The 13,515-nt window shown below is 37.5% G+C and overlaps 1 long non-coding RNA gene across 1 annotated transcript; it reads right to left on the bottom strand.

Annotated features, from left to right (window-relative positions):
- Positions 1-10,919: 10,919 nt before the first annotated feature.
- On the bottom strand, positions 10,920-12,599 carry LOC144378377 (uncharacterized). Its single transcript, XR_013440038.1, has 2 exons — positions 12,479-12,599; positions 10,920-11,089 (listed from the first exon to the last, which is right to left on the bottom strand). It is a non-coding gene; the product is annotated as an uncharacterized LOC144378377 (long non-coding RNA).
- Between the last annotated feature and the right edge of the window lie 916 nt (positions 12,600-13,515).

The following is a 13,515-nucleotide window of genomic DNA, read 5'->3' as shown; positions in this document are numbered from 1 at the left end:
CATTACCCAAGGTAGTAGGTTTACCACCTTATACTCAGTGTAGATAAATAATACCTACTCCCACCTTACCACTAGTTAATTATCCCTCATTCCACATGACTAATTAGTAATTAAGTTCTGGTAACTTCCTTTCTTTACTCATCTTATTTATCTTGTGAACTAAGGTAGTGGGTTAGCTTCCTCTGTCTACCCTCATAGTCTCTTAATTGAAATGTGACTTCCTGATTAGTCATATTTATCTTGAATACTTCTTAGAATTTCTATCTAAAATAGGGGTCTGATCACCATATTCTCCTATTTTTTTTGTCCATATTTTTAATGTTTTAAAAGACATGTAACATAGATTCATCCCTGTGACCAAAAGGCCTAGCAAGAACAACATAGAAGACAGAAAGTTTATTGGGGGCTCACAGTTTCCGAGGTCTCAATCTCCATTGTTCTGGACCTAAGGGGAGGCAGAACATCATGGTGGGGGGGGGCATGGAGGAGGAAAGCAGCTTAGGACATGGCAACCAGGAAGCAGAGAGAGCTCTGATCCACAGGGACAAAATATAAACCTCAAAGGCATGACCCCAGTGACCCACCTCCTCCATCCACACCCTATCTGCCTATCATCACCACCCAATTAATCTGAATGTTTAATTAATCCACTGGTTAGGTTAAGGCTCTCATAATCGTTTCACCTCTGAAAACTCTGGCATTGCCTCCCACATGAGCTTTTGAGGGATACCATATCCAAACCATAATAACCATGCTAACCACTTTCAAATGTGGAGGGCTTTGGTATTGAATACACTCCTAGTCTTGTGCAGCTATTATCACCATACACCTCCATAGCCCTTTTCATCTTACAAAACTGAAAATTCATACTTGCTAAACAATAATCCCTCATTTCTCCCTTATCTAGACTCTGGTGACTATCATTCTAATGTCTGTCTCTATGATTTTGACTACTCTAAGTAACTCTTGAAAGTAGAATAATATACTATCTGTCTTTTAGTGACTGGCTTATTTCACTTAACATAATGGCCTTAAAGTTCATCCATATTTTAGAATACAACACTTTCTTTACTTTTCAGAGGGATTATTATTCTATTATATGTATATACCCCATTTTGTATATCCATTCATTTATCATTGAGGTTGCTTCTGTGTGTTATTCCTACTATTTAAAATAATGCTACTCTGGACATGTATGTATAAATACCTCTTTAAGACATTTGTGTTAATTACCTTTCTAATAATACTATAAAAAGATACCTGAGATAATTAACTTATAAAGAGAGGAGGTTTGTTTTGGCTCAGGTTTTAGAGATCCCAGGTCATGTCAGGGTAGACTTATTGCTTTTAGGCTTCTGGTGAGAGTGCCAGGTGGTACAGTTGAGGAGTGTGTTGCAGATCAAAATGCTCATCTCACAGCCAGGAAGAAGAAAGAAGAAAGGGCTGGTATCCCCTAATCCTGTTTAGAGGATATCCCCAAAGACCAAGGAGCTCTCCCTTTAAGCACTTCTCCTACAAGTTGCCACCTCTCCCAGTAGCACTACTCTGGGTACAAGCCTTTAACAAATGGGTCAATAAAAGACATTGCAGATCTAAACTATAGCATTCTGCCTCTGGCCCCAAAAGTTTATGTCCATCTCACAATGCAAAGTCTCCTAATTGTTCCACCACTGCTCTAAAGTTCTAGTGCAACCTCTTCTTCAAGATTAAAGGCAAAGTCTTAGCTGTGAATCCTTAAGAAAACAAAGCAAGTTACATACTTCCAAGATACAGTGTTACAGTATAAATATTTTTATTCCAAAAGGGAAGAGCAAGAAAAAATAGCAAGATTGAAACTCAGCAGGGTAAACATTAAATCCTAAATCTCCATGTCCAGCATCTGGAGCACATTGTAGCAGATTGTGGGCTCCGCAAGGTGTGGACCTCCTCATCCCTATAGACTTGCTGGTTGTAGCCCACATGTACTCTCAGGCTGAATTTTCTTGCTGCCTATAACTTTCCTCAGCAGGTGTTCCATGTTCCTGGCTGTTCTGACTTCCTGAAGTCTCTACTGAAGCTTCAATGTCACTGTCACTCTCATCGTTTCACTACATCTCACCCTGTCCCTTGGTACTTGCAGGGACTCTGACCCTACTACACACTACCTGGCCTCCCAGGTTTTCCTTTGAAATCTCAATGGAAACCTCATAACTCTTGCCTTCTGCAGGCTGCAAAACTGCTATCATGTGGGTGATGTAAAGAAGGGCCACCGGTGTGAGTTGTACTTGAACACTGGTACAGCAGCCTTGAACCTGAACCACAGCTGCAGCAGCCTTGCTAGCTTCAGTGGTCCTGGATGGGCAGGGTGCCCTGGAATCTCGAGAGACTATGCATTGACAAGTCCTTGAAACAAATTTTCACCTTTATACCCTTGAGCCTATGATGGGTGGTGTCTTGAAAACTCCTGAGATTGCCTTCTGTGCATCTTTCGACTATGACTATTTCAGTGCAAAGTCCCTGGTTTCTGTTTCATGGCACTGATCTCTGCACCTTCTTCACCTGCACCTTTAAACATGCTTCTCTTCACATCAAGCTCTGAAGTTTTCAAATTGTTCCACTCTGCTTTTTCATTCCGATTCTCACTTTAGATCTGACGAAAAGTAGCCAGTAATACAGATGCCACCGCCTGAATGCAGTGCTGCTTTGAATTTTCCTCTACCAGATAAACTAGTCTATCACCTTTAAATTCAGCCTCCCCAGAAGTCTCAGGACGTGGACAAAATGTAGCCCAAATTTCTGCTGGAGTGGTAATATGAATGCCATTAAGTACAATCCCCAAGAGTCCTTGTTTCCATCTGGAATCTTACCAGCCTCCTTTACTGTCCACATTTCTATCAGCATTCTGGTCTTCACCTGAATTGCCAGTTAATCTCTCTGCTTGTAACATTCCAACCTTTCTCTAGCCTGTTTTTTTCCAAACTTTTCTACATTCCTCGCACAACACATTCTAAAAACTTTTTCCACGTTATCAGGTGTACTCCCAGCAATGACCCCTCTTCTCAGCGTTAGTCATATTTCCATTAATGTAACAAGATACCTGAGATAATCAACTTTAAAAAAAAGGAAAGATCTATTTTGGCTCCCAGTTTTGGAGGTTCCAGTTCATGGTCAGTCGCCTCTGTTGTTGTAGGACCTGTGGCAAGGCGGCACATCAAGGTGGAGTACGTGTGGTAAAGCAAACTCCTCACCTCATGGTGGCTTAGAAGTAAAGACACAGAAAGCAAGACACCGGCATTCCACAGTCTCTTTTGCAGGCATGCTCCCAATGACCTGAAACTTCCCAGTAGGCTTCTCCTTTTAAAAGTTTCTACCACCTCTCGATAGCCCCGTGTTTAGGGCCCATCCTTTAAGACATAGGACTTTGGGGTCATTCAGATCCAGACTATAATTCTGATCACCGTGAATGTGTTAGAAAGTGTATCTTCCTATTGGATCTTTTTGGAAAATGTGAGGATTGGTACTCATTCTTTTGAAAATCTTCAATAGAATTACCACTGAAGACATTACCTTCAGGAATTTTCTTGGTTAGGGGAATCTTGATTAGTGATCCGATCTTACTTCCTGAGGTCTGTTGGGATTTTATATATCTTTGTGATTTAGTCATGGTAAGTTTTTGTGTTTCTAATAATGTGTCCACTTCATCTAGGTTCTCCAGGTTGTTGGTGGCCTATATTAGCTCATTGTGGTCTCTGGGGTCCTTTTCTATTTCTGTATAATCAGGGGTGATATCGCTGCTTTCATCTCTAATATTTGCTGTTTGAGTCCTCTCTCCTTTTCTCTTAGTCCTTTTAACTGAAGGCTTGCTGATTTTGTTGATCTTTTTGAAGAATCAACTCTTGGATTCATTTTCCCCAATTTTTTCTCTTTATCCCACTTATCTCTGCTCTGATGTTTATTATCTCCTTCCTTCTGACAGCTTTTAGTTTTAGCTTGTTCTTTTCTTTCTAGTTCCTTAAATTATATAGTTGCTTTGTTTATCTGAGCCTTTCCTTATACTTTAATGTAATTGTTTGTAGATGTAAATATTCCTCATAGCAGTTCTTTCATTGCACATCAAAAGTTTTGCTATGTTGTGTTTACATTTTCATTCATCTCTGGGTGTTTTCTGATTTCTCTCATGACTTCTTCTATAATCCATTCATTGTTTAAGTATAAAAAGGTTTTAATGTTCATCAACTATTCTGGGACTAAATTCAAACTCCTTAATATGCATGTAATGCCTTCTCTAATCTTCTCGTAAACTGTCCAAGTTTTTCTCCAGGTACTTGCTACTTCAAACTGGATGTGAGTCAACATTTCCACTAAAAGCCATTTTCCATTTTACTTTAAAATTGCTTTATTTTCCCACGATCTTATCCATCCTCAAAATTCTAGCCAGGTAACTTATTGTGCTTTGTTTTAGCTACCCTTTTTCTCAGATTCTCCTGTCCTCCTTCTCTCCCTCATATATTAGATCTCCTTCTTTGTCTCTATCACATATAAAATCTTCCTTTATCACTATACCTAACCTGTAGTTTAGAGATTATCTGTGGATGTGTTCATGCTTGGAAGAAAAGTCTAGTTCCAGGGTCAGTATATGGAAGAAAAAAAGAGAAAGATTCAGGAAGTCATTTCTTGATATTGGTTTCCCTAATTCAAGGGCCTATGTTTATATTCAAATATTTCTTAGCTAACTGCGATGGAATAGGAATCTGGTTTAGGTGCTACAGATACTGACAAACATAATTCCTGCCCTCAAGGATCTTAACTTCATGGGAGTTACCCTAAGTACATGTATGAAAACACAAACGGTGTGACTCTACTTTGTGTACAACCAGAGACATGAAAAATTGTGCTCTATTTTTGTAATATGAATTGAATTGCATTCTGTTGTCATATGTAACCGATTAGAGTAAATAAAATTAAAAAAAATAAGAAACAAACAGTGAGAACATTTTCAGAGATCAGTGAATAAAATAAAGCAACATAATGTGATAAACAGTCGGGAGATTGGTTGTGTAGAACAGCCAACGAAGGCATTTCTATGGAGTGCTGTCTGTGGAGGGGAAGTTGTTAAGGTCCATAGTTTAGAGTAATGATTTCTCAAGAGAAGGAGAGACCAGACCAGACAGGGGAGAGAAAGAGTGAGAGAAGATTCTAAACTTAACTAAGCAGTATGCTGAATGGCCAGAGAGAGAATCTAAGACTCGGTTTTGACTTGAGCACATTTGCCCAGTGCAAAGCCCTCCGACACACAGATCATCAGTAACTTTCAGGATGATCACAAGAAGCCTCACGGCGGGGGGGGGGGGGTCCTGTTGAATGACTACTAACCAAACTGAGTTGAAAAATATTTCGTGGCAGAAAAAAAGGAATGTTGTTAATGAGAGTATAAAATAAGAATTTGGTGGAAGTTGGGAGTCACCACCAAATTTCCCAGTCCTGACAAAATTCACAAAAATCTGTAGAGGGGACTTGCAATGAAAGAGGAAAGTCTGGAGCTTGAGCTAAGCTAAATTGAATTTTAAGGAATGGATTGTTTCTATATGATGTCTGAATTACATAAAACATGTGTATTATAACACACACAAGTTAAGGAATGAAGTTCCTTGCCAGAAATTTGAAGTGTCACTATTAACTAGGGGTTATATCTCAAGGGATTGAAAGACAGGAGAAAAAAACAGTAGAAGGAAAGTCTACATTGAGGGTCATTATATGGAAGAGGAGGAGAAAGAGCCAGAATCCTTAGGAACTCTAGTACCTCCTTTGTTCCAACGGTCTCTTTATTTCCTATGTCTCTTTGGCCTGGCCCAGCCTTCTTCTATGCCAGACTTGGTAGAGACTGTTGGTGTTTACTGGTATCTTCCTCTCATCCTTCCCTGTTAAATTTCTCAGTGTCCTTGCATCCAGGACTGATCTTAAGAGTCCAGACTGATGCAATGGTGGTGGAGTTCGATAAATTTGTAGGCTTGGCTACAGTGACTTCTTCTCTCTTTTTCCAACTTCTCTGCTAGATTAGAAAGTCAAACAGAGATTGTCCAGGAGAGCCTTAGACTTTGAGAGAATCTTTTGTGTTAGTCCACTGAGGTCTTACTTTAATAGCAGAGGCCTCTTTTCTGATTTTCTGATTTGATATAACTGCCAATACTGACTCCTTCCGCTTCTCCCACTTTCAACTTGGCACCTTGATCTCCCTCTCTAGTTCTCATCCCATCAAAATATCTTTCCTGCTTATTGTATGCTTTCCATTTGGCTCATGTGACATCTGGGGTGGGAGGATCATCCTCTTTCTCTGTCAGTTGATAAATTGGAGTTCCACGCTATAGTACTGTTATAATCATTAATATACTTACAGGCAAAACTGTGTTATCTTCATGAGAAGGTTTGAATAAGATTGGGAAGATTTGATTTTAAGCTAATTGAGGACAGGGATTACATCTTTATAGCCTTATACTTTTAAAATTAAAGTTAAAAAAATAGAAGATGTTAACTTAAGAGGCTTAAGCTAGATCTGCTTCCAACATACTGATTTTAAAAATACTTACATAGAATCATTGAAGAAAGGCTAATACATTTTTATCCTCTTATGAGCTCATTACTAAAACGTACTTATACTTCCCAAGGTCAAAACCACCCACTTTGTGCAAAGGTTTCAATGTTGGCAATTCTCGCCAAGGCCAGATGGGTTGCCTCAAAGAACTTATCTACTGTCTCTTGCATTAGGCAGGAGAGGCTGTTTATGACATATTTTAGGTTCTTTAGCTATTTTTCAGGGCATCCACATACACAAGATTTATTTTAAATCCTTTAACACATTTTCCTCATACGGATGTTACTGTTACAGTCCCCTGTGAGAACATGTGTTGGTAATGTTAGAATAAGATTTCAAGTAACAAATTGACTTCCTTTCAAATGCTTTGGAAAATATTAACCCTTAGGAATAGGTTCCTAATTAGTTGAATGAAAATTGAGCTCGGACTCTTGGGAAGTAAGTGGAAATAGACCAGGGGATGCTTTCCTGAAGAGCAAGAGACTGGAGACTGGTCCTGTGGGGAGGTTGTCAGGAAGCTCTTTCCTTGTCCTTCCCATCACCTGTCACCATGTCGTGGCACTTGGGTAAGAGTTTTAGGAGGGAATGAAGGATGTAGACAATGGGCCAGTGATCCTAGAGAAAGAGTGTCCAAACAAATAGACGAGGATTGGCTGTTTGAAAGAAAAGGAGATTTAGAGAAAGAAACAACCACAGTAGCTATTGCAAGCAAGGGAAAAGAATTAGCTCGTTAAAAATCAATTTGTTTTTTACACCCCAACAAAGTCACTAAAAAAGCTGCTTCTCTAGGTTTCACTGAGTTCACTGGGTTCTCTTTGACCTACTCCAATCATGCTTCTATGATCGTAATATAAGTTTATATGCATTTTTCCCATGCATGATCTCATTTCATCTTTACCATAGAAATATGAAATAGGTAGAGCAGGATTGGTCTCATCTCTTTATAAATCAGGAAGCTAAGGTGTATTGGTACTTTTTGAATGTCTTGCAACTAGTATGTCTCAAATTTGGGTCATTTTTTTTTCTATGATTGATTGATTCATAAGATATGCTGTTCCTGGCTAGCAAATCTCTTCATGGTCTGGCTCTTTTTCCTTCTCAAGTCCTATATCTTATCACTTTCTCATTTTACAATCTGTTATTCAGTCATACTGAATGTCTTTCAGGTTCTCAATTTTGCCAATCTTTTTCGTTTCCCAGTATTTGCTATGTGTCTGCTTCCGCCTCTACCATTCTGCTCCTCATTTTGTCTGATGAGCTCTCAGTCAACCTTTGCATTTCATTATATGTATCATCCCTTCCAGAGAACCTTTACTGGTCTGCCCCTGGTTCCCTTCCAGGTTACTTGAAGAGCAAGAGACTGGAGACTGGTCCTTGGGGAAGTTGTCAGGAAGCTCTTTCCTTCTTCTCCCCATTATCTGCCACCATGCGGTAGTGGCACTTTTAATGCCATTATAATTAAATCAAGGGCATCACTATAAAGCTTTCAGATCATATAAGGTTCTGGTGGAAATATTGAAAACAGGTCTCAAAACAACCAGCAATGTGTTGGGGAAAAACTTGCCCTCCATCTTGGTGCTGGTCAGGCTTAATGTGCTGTATTTGTGTTCCCCTCTGCTTTGGAAGTTATGTGAGAACAGTGGACCACATCTGTTTCATTCATGGTGTCTGGCTCAGAGTAGGTGCTCAATATTTATTCTTTTCTTCCTTGACTGAAAAAATGGATGAAGGAATATTTCTTATGGAAACTTATCCTTTTTCCCACTTAATTTCCATGTCTCCTTATTTACTTTCTTAAGTGCTTTAGCAAAACAAAAATAAGCTAATTTCACTTAAGGATATCACGTATAAATATGAATATAAAGTTCTTAATCACTCTAGCCTTCTGAGAGTAATGCAAGAACCAGACATCACTTCTAGTGCAGAGAAAGAATAAATCAAAGATCCCACTTTGTTATTTCTCTGGTTCCACTTTTTCTACCGCCTACATACTGGCCTTGGATTCCAGTCAGTTCTATCTTGAGCCCATCCATCAAGATTTGCAAAAATTTCCTGTGAACCATTTTTTATCTATAGAGTGCTAACTCATAGGTCAAAATAACAATATAAATGCAAATTTGTAAGAGTTTTCCATTATGCAAAAATGGTTATTTGAATTCTTGGTCCAAACATATTGCAATCTTAGACCTTGCTAAAATCCGTTCCCCTGAGATTTTTCTATCCATAAATTTTGTGATGTCTTCTTGCAATTCTTTGTTCAATTTCTCAATCCTGACATGCAACTTTGAGAACTTGGGCAAACTCTGGTAAAAATTGTTTAATCCAAAGGAATAAAAGCTTCTTAAAGGTTATCTAACTTGAACTATGCCCAAGTTTTCCACGAATGAACTATATAAAATCTTGCCATATGTTCCTCTTCAGATTGGTGCATCTGAGTAGACTATTTATAAAATGATCTAGGTATATTCATTGATTGATGAGATCACTTTTCTGAATATTCAGATAATTCAAAATCTTGCATTATTTAATTTACTTATCCAAGTGAGATGTGGTTTAAACAAATTTAGCCTTATGCCAGGTTGGGGTTTTTTTTTTTTTTTTTTGGTGTGAAAAAGGTCTGGGGAGCAGCTGGCCACCAGCTGGTGCCTCGTGCTGTTTTATTGAAATAGAATTGGGGCTTTAACAAGCTTAATTATAACAAGACTTCACCTGCATCACAGCATTGGTTGCTGCCCCCACCCCTTGCTCCATGAATTTTTTTCCCCCCCAACACATTGCTGGTTGTTTTGAGACCTGTTTTCAATATTTCCACCAGAACTTATATGATCTGAAAGCTTTATAGTGATACCCTTGATTTAATTATAATGGCATTAAAAGTGTAAATTAAATCTAGCTTCTTTTATGTAGGTAAGATCAGGAATACGGGTGGGAGAACTTAGAGATAATGGTGAGTAATATACCTAAGTTCACAGAAGGTTATCTATAAACTAAATTTAAGTGATAGATCTGGCTATATCTTTTGTTTCAATTAATTGATGAAGGAGCCATGTGTTCATATCACTAGTCCTTGTGTCCTGAGGGGGTCACCTTTATTTCATTTTATGATTCTCTTACGCATATTATATAACACAAACCTCACTTTTGATTGTAAGCACTTCTAAGTACTTCCTAACATAACTTGGTATAATTCCCAATACAAAAGGAGAGAGAAGAATTATTATTGACAGCTTGATTGATAGGAAGCCTATGTGGATTTGCTACAAAGATTACTGAGTACAGATTTAAAAGTTATGTAATAAATCCCTATATTTTCTTTTAGCATTAACTGCTAAATGATGATTAACTGCTGCTATTTCCTTTGTGTGGTGTTTTTGGTGCATGAATAAATATTGCTAACCTCTTTAAGATAATAACTTGGGGGAGAGTTGAGGGAGAGATTTAAAATCACATTTTTAACATGAAGAGAAAAAGTGATGAGAATCTCTGGTTGGTGACAATAGCAATAACACAATCTGAAAGCTTTGGTAAAAAGTAAATCCCTTGTTACTTTTTGTGCTAAAAGACTTCTAGATCCTGGGCAGGCTGGAAAGACACAGGGCTCTATGAATAAATTAGATGTTAGCATGAAATAAGTGGCTTGACCCTTTTTGGGCTCATGTTTGTAGCTTTCTTGTTCTCAATAAGATAATTACATTTCTATTTGCCCGGAACACTTGGGATTAGAGATGTTTATAAATCTTGGAAAAAGAGTTGGGGACATTTGGCTCAGTCCAACCACAATACTCCAATAGGTTTTTTTCTAAACTGAAAATGGTAAGATGAAAGAATGATCTATGACATTCACTATGTACCCTATTACAAGAGGTTTAGCTAATGCACAATATTCAGTGAGAGACAGGAAAATGTCATGTTGGTTTGAAGCTGTAATAGAAGAAATGTTGTTTCTTATAAATATTATGCATGTTCTATTACTTTTAGTCTGTTGTTTCACACATGTTAATGGTTAAATTCAATTTCTCTTACACCCTTAGATTCAGACCCAAACTCAAAGCTACTTGACTTTCCCTCCTGCCCATCACCACCTCCCCACTCCAGCAGGATTACCATCTCCATCTCTGCTAACATCTTTTTCTAACAATGCATTCCTCTTTTCTTATGGCACTTCTCAAATTGCATTGTAATGATTTGTTTACATGTCTGTCTCCCTCACCAGACTGTGAGCTCTTCAAGGTCTGATGAGACAATGTTTCATTTAAATTCACTTGGTAGACCTACAGCCCCTCAGTGTCTGGCACATAATAGGCACACTAGAAAAGTGGAAAGAATAAAAGGGAGAGAGATTATGAACCAATGTAAATGATCATCATCTCAGATTTATTTGGAAATCCTATCAGAGTGTACAAGAAAGAAAAACCCATGTTATCTCTCCTTCCATGTCATGTCATCTCTTCTGGAAAACTTCTGAGTCCTTAACAGTCTTGTCAATTCATATTGCATAATTCCACAGCAGTGATAACAGCACTGTAATTAAAACACAAACACTGTCAAATCATGGTGAATCACTCACTGAGTTGCAATCTTAAAATCTACAGGTGTGGTTTTATGTTTCACTCATTTATGTTAAAATTCACCCATTTTTTTGCATATATATATATATATTTATTTATCACCCTCCCTTGGTACCAGGCATTGAACCCAGGGAATGCTTTACCACTGAGCCATATCCCCAGCACTTTGTATCTTCTATTTTGTGATAGGTTCTTGCTAAGTTTCTTAGGGCCTCCATAAGTGACTGAGGCTGGTTTTGAACTTGTAATCTTCCTGCCTCAGCATCTTGAATTCCTAGGATTATAGGTGTGCACCACCATGCCCAGCTCACCCATTTTTTTAAAAAGATAATATCTGTTTATCTTGATAATTTGATAACTATGGTTAGAAATTTCTAATTTGCTTGTATTTACAAAGAGTTTAAATGAGAATCTATTTTTAGTAAAAGAAATAGAGGATCTGCTAAGTGGAGTCATCGAGTTGATCAGATAAGTTTGTTGCAAAGTGGGACCCTGTTTCAACGAATAAGGTTACCATTCCCCATCAATGAGTGGGGAGAGTGGCAGCTGAACATCCCACTGGTTATAAAGCTCATCTTTTGAACAAATATTTTGGTTTCATTAAGAATGAAAATGCATTTCACCTAGGTTTTCCCGTTATTATGCAAATCTATGTGTATTTAAGAAAATTTAATTAATCTATTTCATTTATTTGCACTTATGTCATTAAAAAGATATTTGATAATGGATAAGAAGGGCCTCCATTGGCTTCCCCTTTTATTATGCTAAGCCCCTAAGACATTCTTTTGTTCCAAAACATAACAAACTGAGCCACTTAGATGCTCTGACAGTAACACAAGTGCCTCCAACAACTACTTCACTTAAATAAATGGAAAAAAATCATTTATTATCCTTAGTTTATTTTGTTGTTTTTAAAAACAAGCTTAGGTAAAATAAAACAGTGTAACACGTAGATTATCAGTAGAATGCCTGGGACAAAACTCATTAAATACCGAATATAGATTAATTGGTGAATGTGTCATCAAAGGTCATAGAATAATATAAGTTTTTTGTTAAATAATTAAATCAGCAGAAGGAAATGACAAGGCCTTTGTTCATATTTAAAGTATGTAAAGAATTTCAATTATTGTGGGAGGTCTGTAGAGAGGGAAACATTGATTTATATGCAATGCAGATTTTGTACACTGTAGAGCAAATAGCAAGGTTGGACTTACTTGGATAGAAAAAGCAAAGATTTAATTAAAGTGATAGGGTTTCTGATCAGCCAATGTTTGGACTAGATAAAGGTTGGGATGAGAAGATAAGAAGTCTTCATTCTTTTACTCAGTATTCCTAAACTGACCTGCATCCTGGTGGTCTCTGGGGGAGGGAAAACAGCTGAACTGAATGGAAATATTGATTCTGCATCAGCATTTAATTTTTCTCTGTACTAGGAGGAAGTCCTTGGTTCTTTGGGGGCACCCTTGAACTATTGGCTGGGAGGACCTCAGTTTGACTCACCAAGGTCCAAATCTGAATCACTGGTGTCCACAGGGTTGTACTCTCCACTGTCTGACCAAATCATTCCACAGAGTATGAAGAGAAATGATTTTAGACTGTCATTTACTATTTACCTACAAAATTGAGATTGCAAGTTAAATTGTATTCCTTTTTTATGGTCACTTTGTGATGTACCTCACACACATACACAGAAAGTTATACAAATGAAAGGTGTACAGTTAGATTAATTTTCACAAAGTGGACACTCCCATTTAACCAACACAGATCAAGAAACAGGAATTGTCCCCAATCCACCGTGGAAGATTTCCTCATAGCATCTTCCCAAGAGGACGACTCAAGGAAAACTGCCACTTTGAATTCTACCACCCAATATTTGTCTGATTTGTTTTAATAAATTTGATAGATGTAAGTGGGATATTTTGTGTGATTATTTTGTGTTTGGCTTTTTCCTACTTTTTAGCATGTTTATGTGATTGCCTGTATTCTTATAAGTAGTTGTAGTAACACTCATTTTCAATCTTGTATATTGGTTTATTATTGCTGCATTATTGATGAACGTTCAAATTGTTTTCAAAGTTGCTAATCTTTGACTCTTATAAATCATGCTGCTCTGAATAGTATCAATTATCAATATTTCTGTTAAATAAATATCTAGGAGTTGAAATCCTGAGCTTTAGAGTATACACATATTAGGCTTTAATATATAGTGCTAGATAGTTTTCCAAAGTGGTTATACCAATTGATACTTCCCACAGTCTTTGTTGGAGAGTTCTAGCTGCTTTATAACCTCACCAACACATAATATAGTAACATTTTTTAGTAACAATTATTTTGTGTATCTAGTGACATATTGTGATTTTATTTTCTCCTTGTCCTATA

This window comes from Ictidomys tridecemlineatus, chromosome 6, assembly GCF_052094955.1.
Source record: "Ictidomys tridecemlineatus isolate mIctTri1 chromosome 6, mIctTri1.hap1, whole genome shotgun sequence".
NCBI classification, from domain to species: domain Eukaryota; kingdom Metazoa; phylum Chordata; class Mammalia; order Rodentia; family Sciuridae; genus Ictidomys; species Ictidomys tridecemlineatus.
Note: the sequence above shows the minus strand (reverse complement) of the source record. Positions and strands in the feature narration are given on the sequence as shown.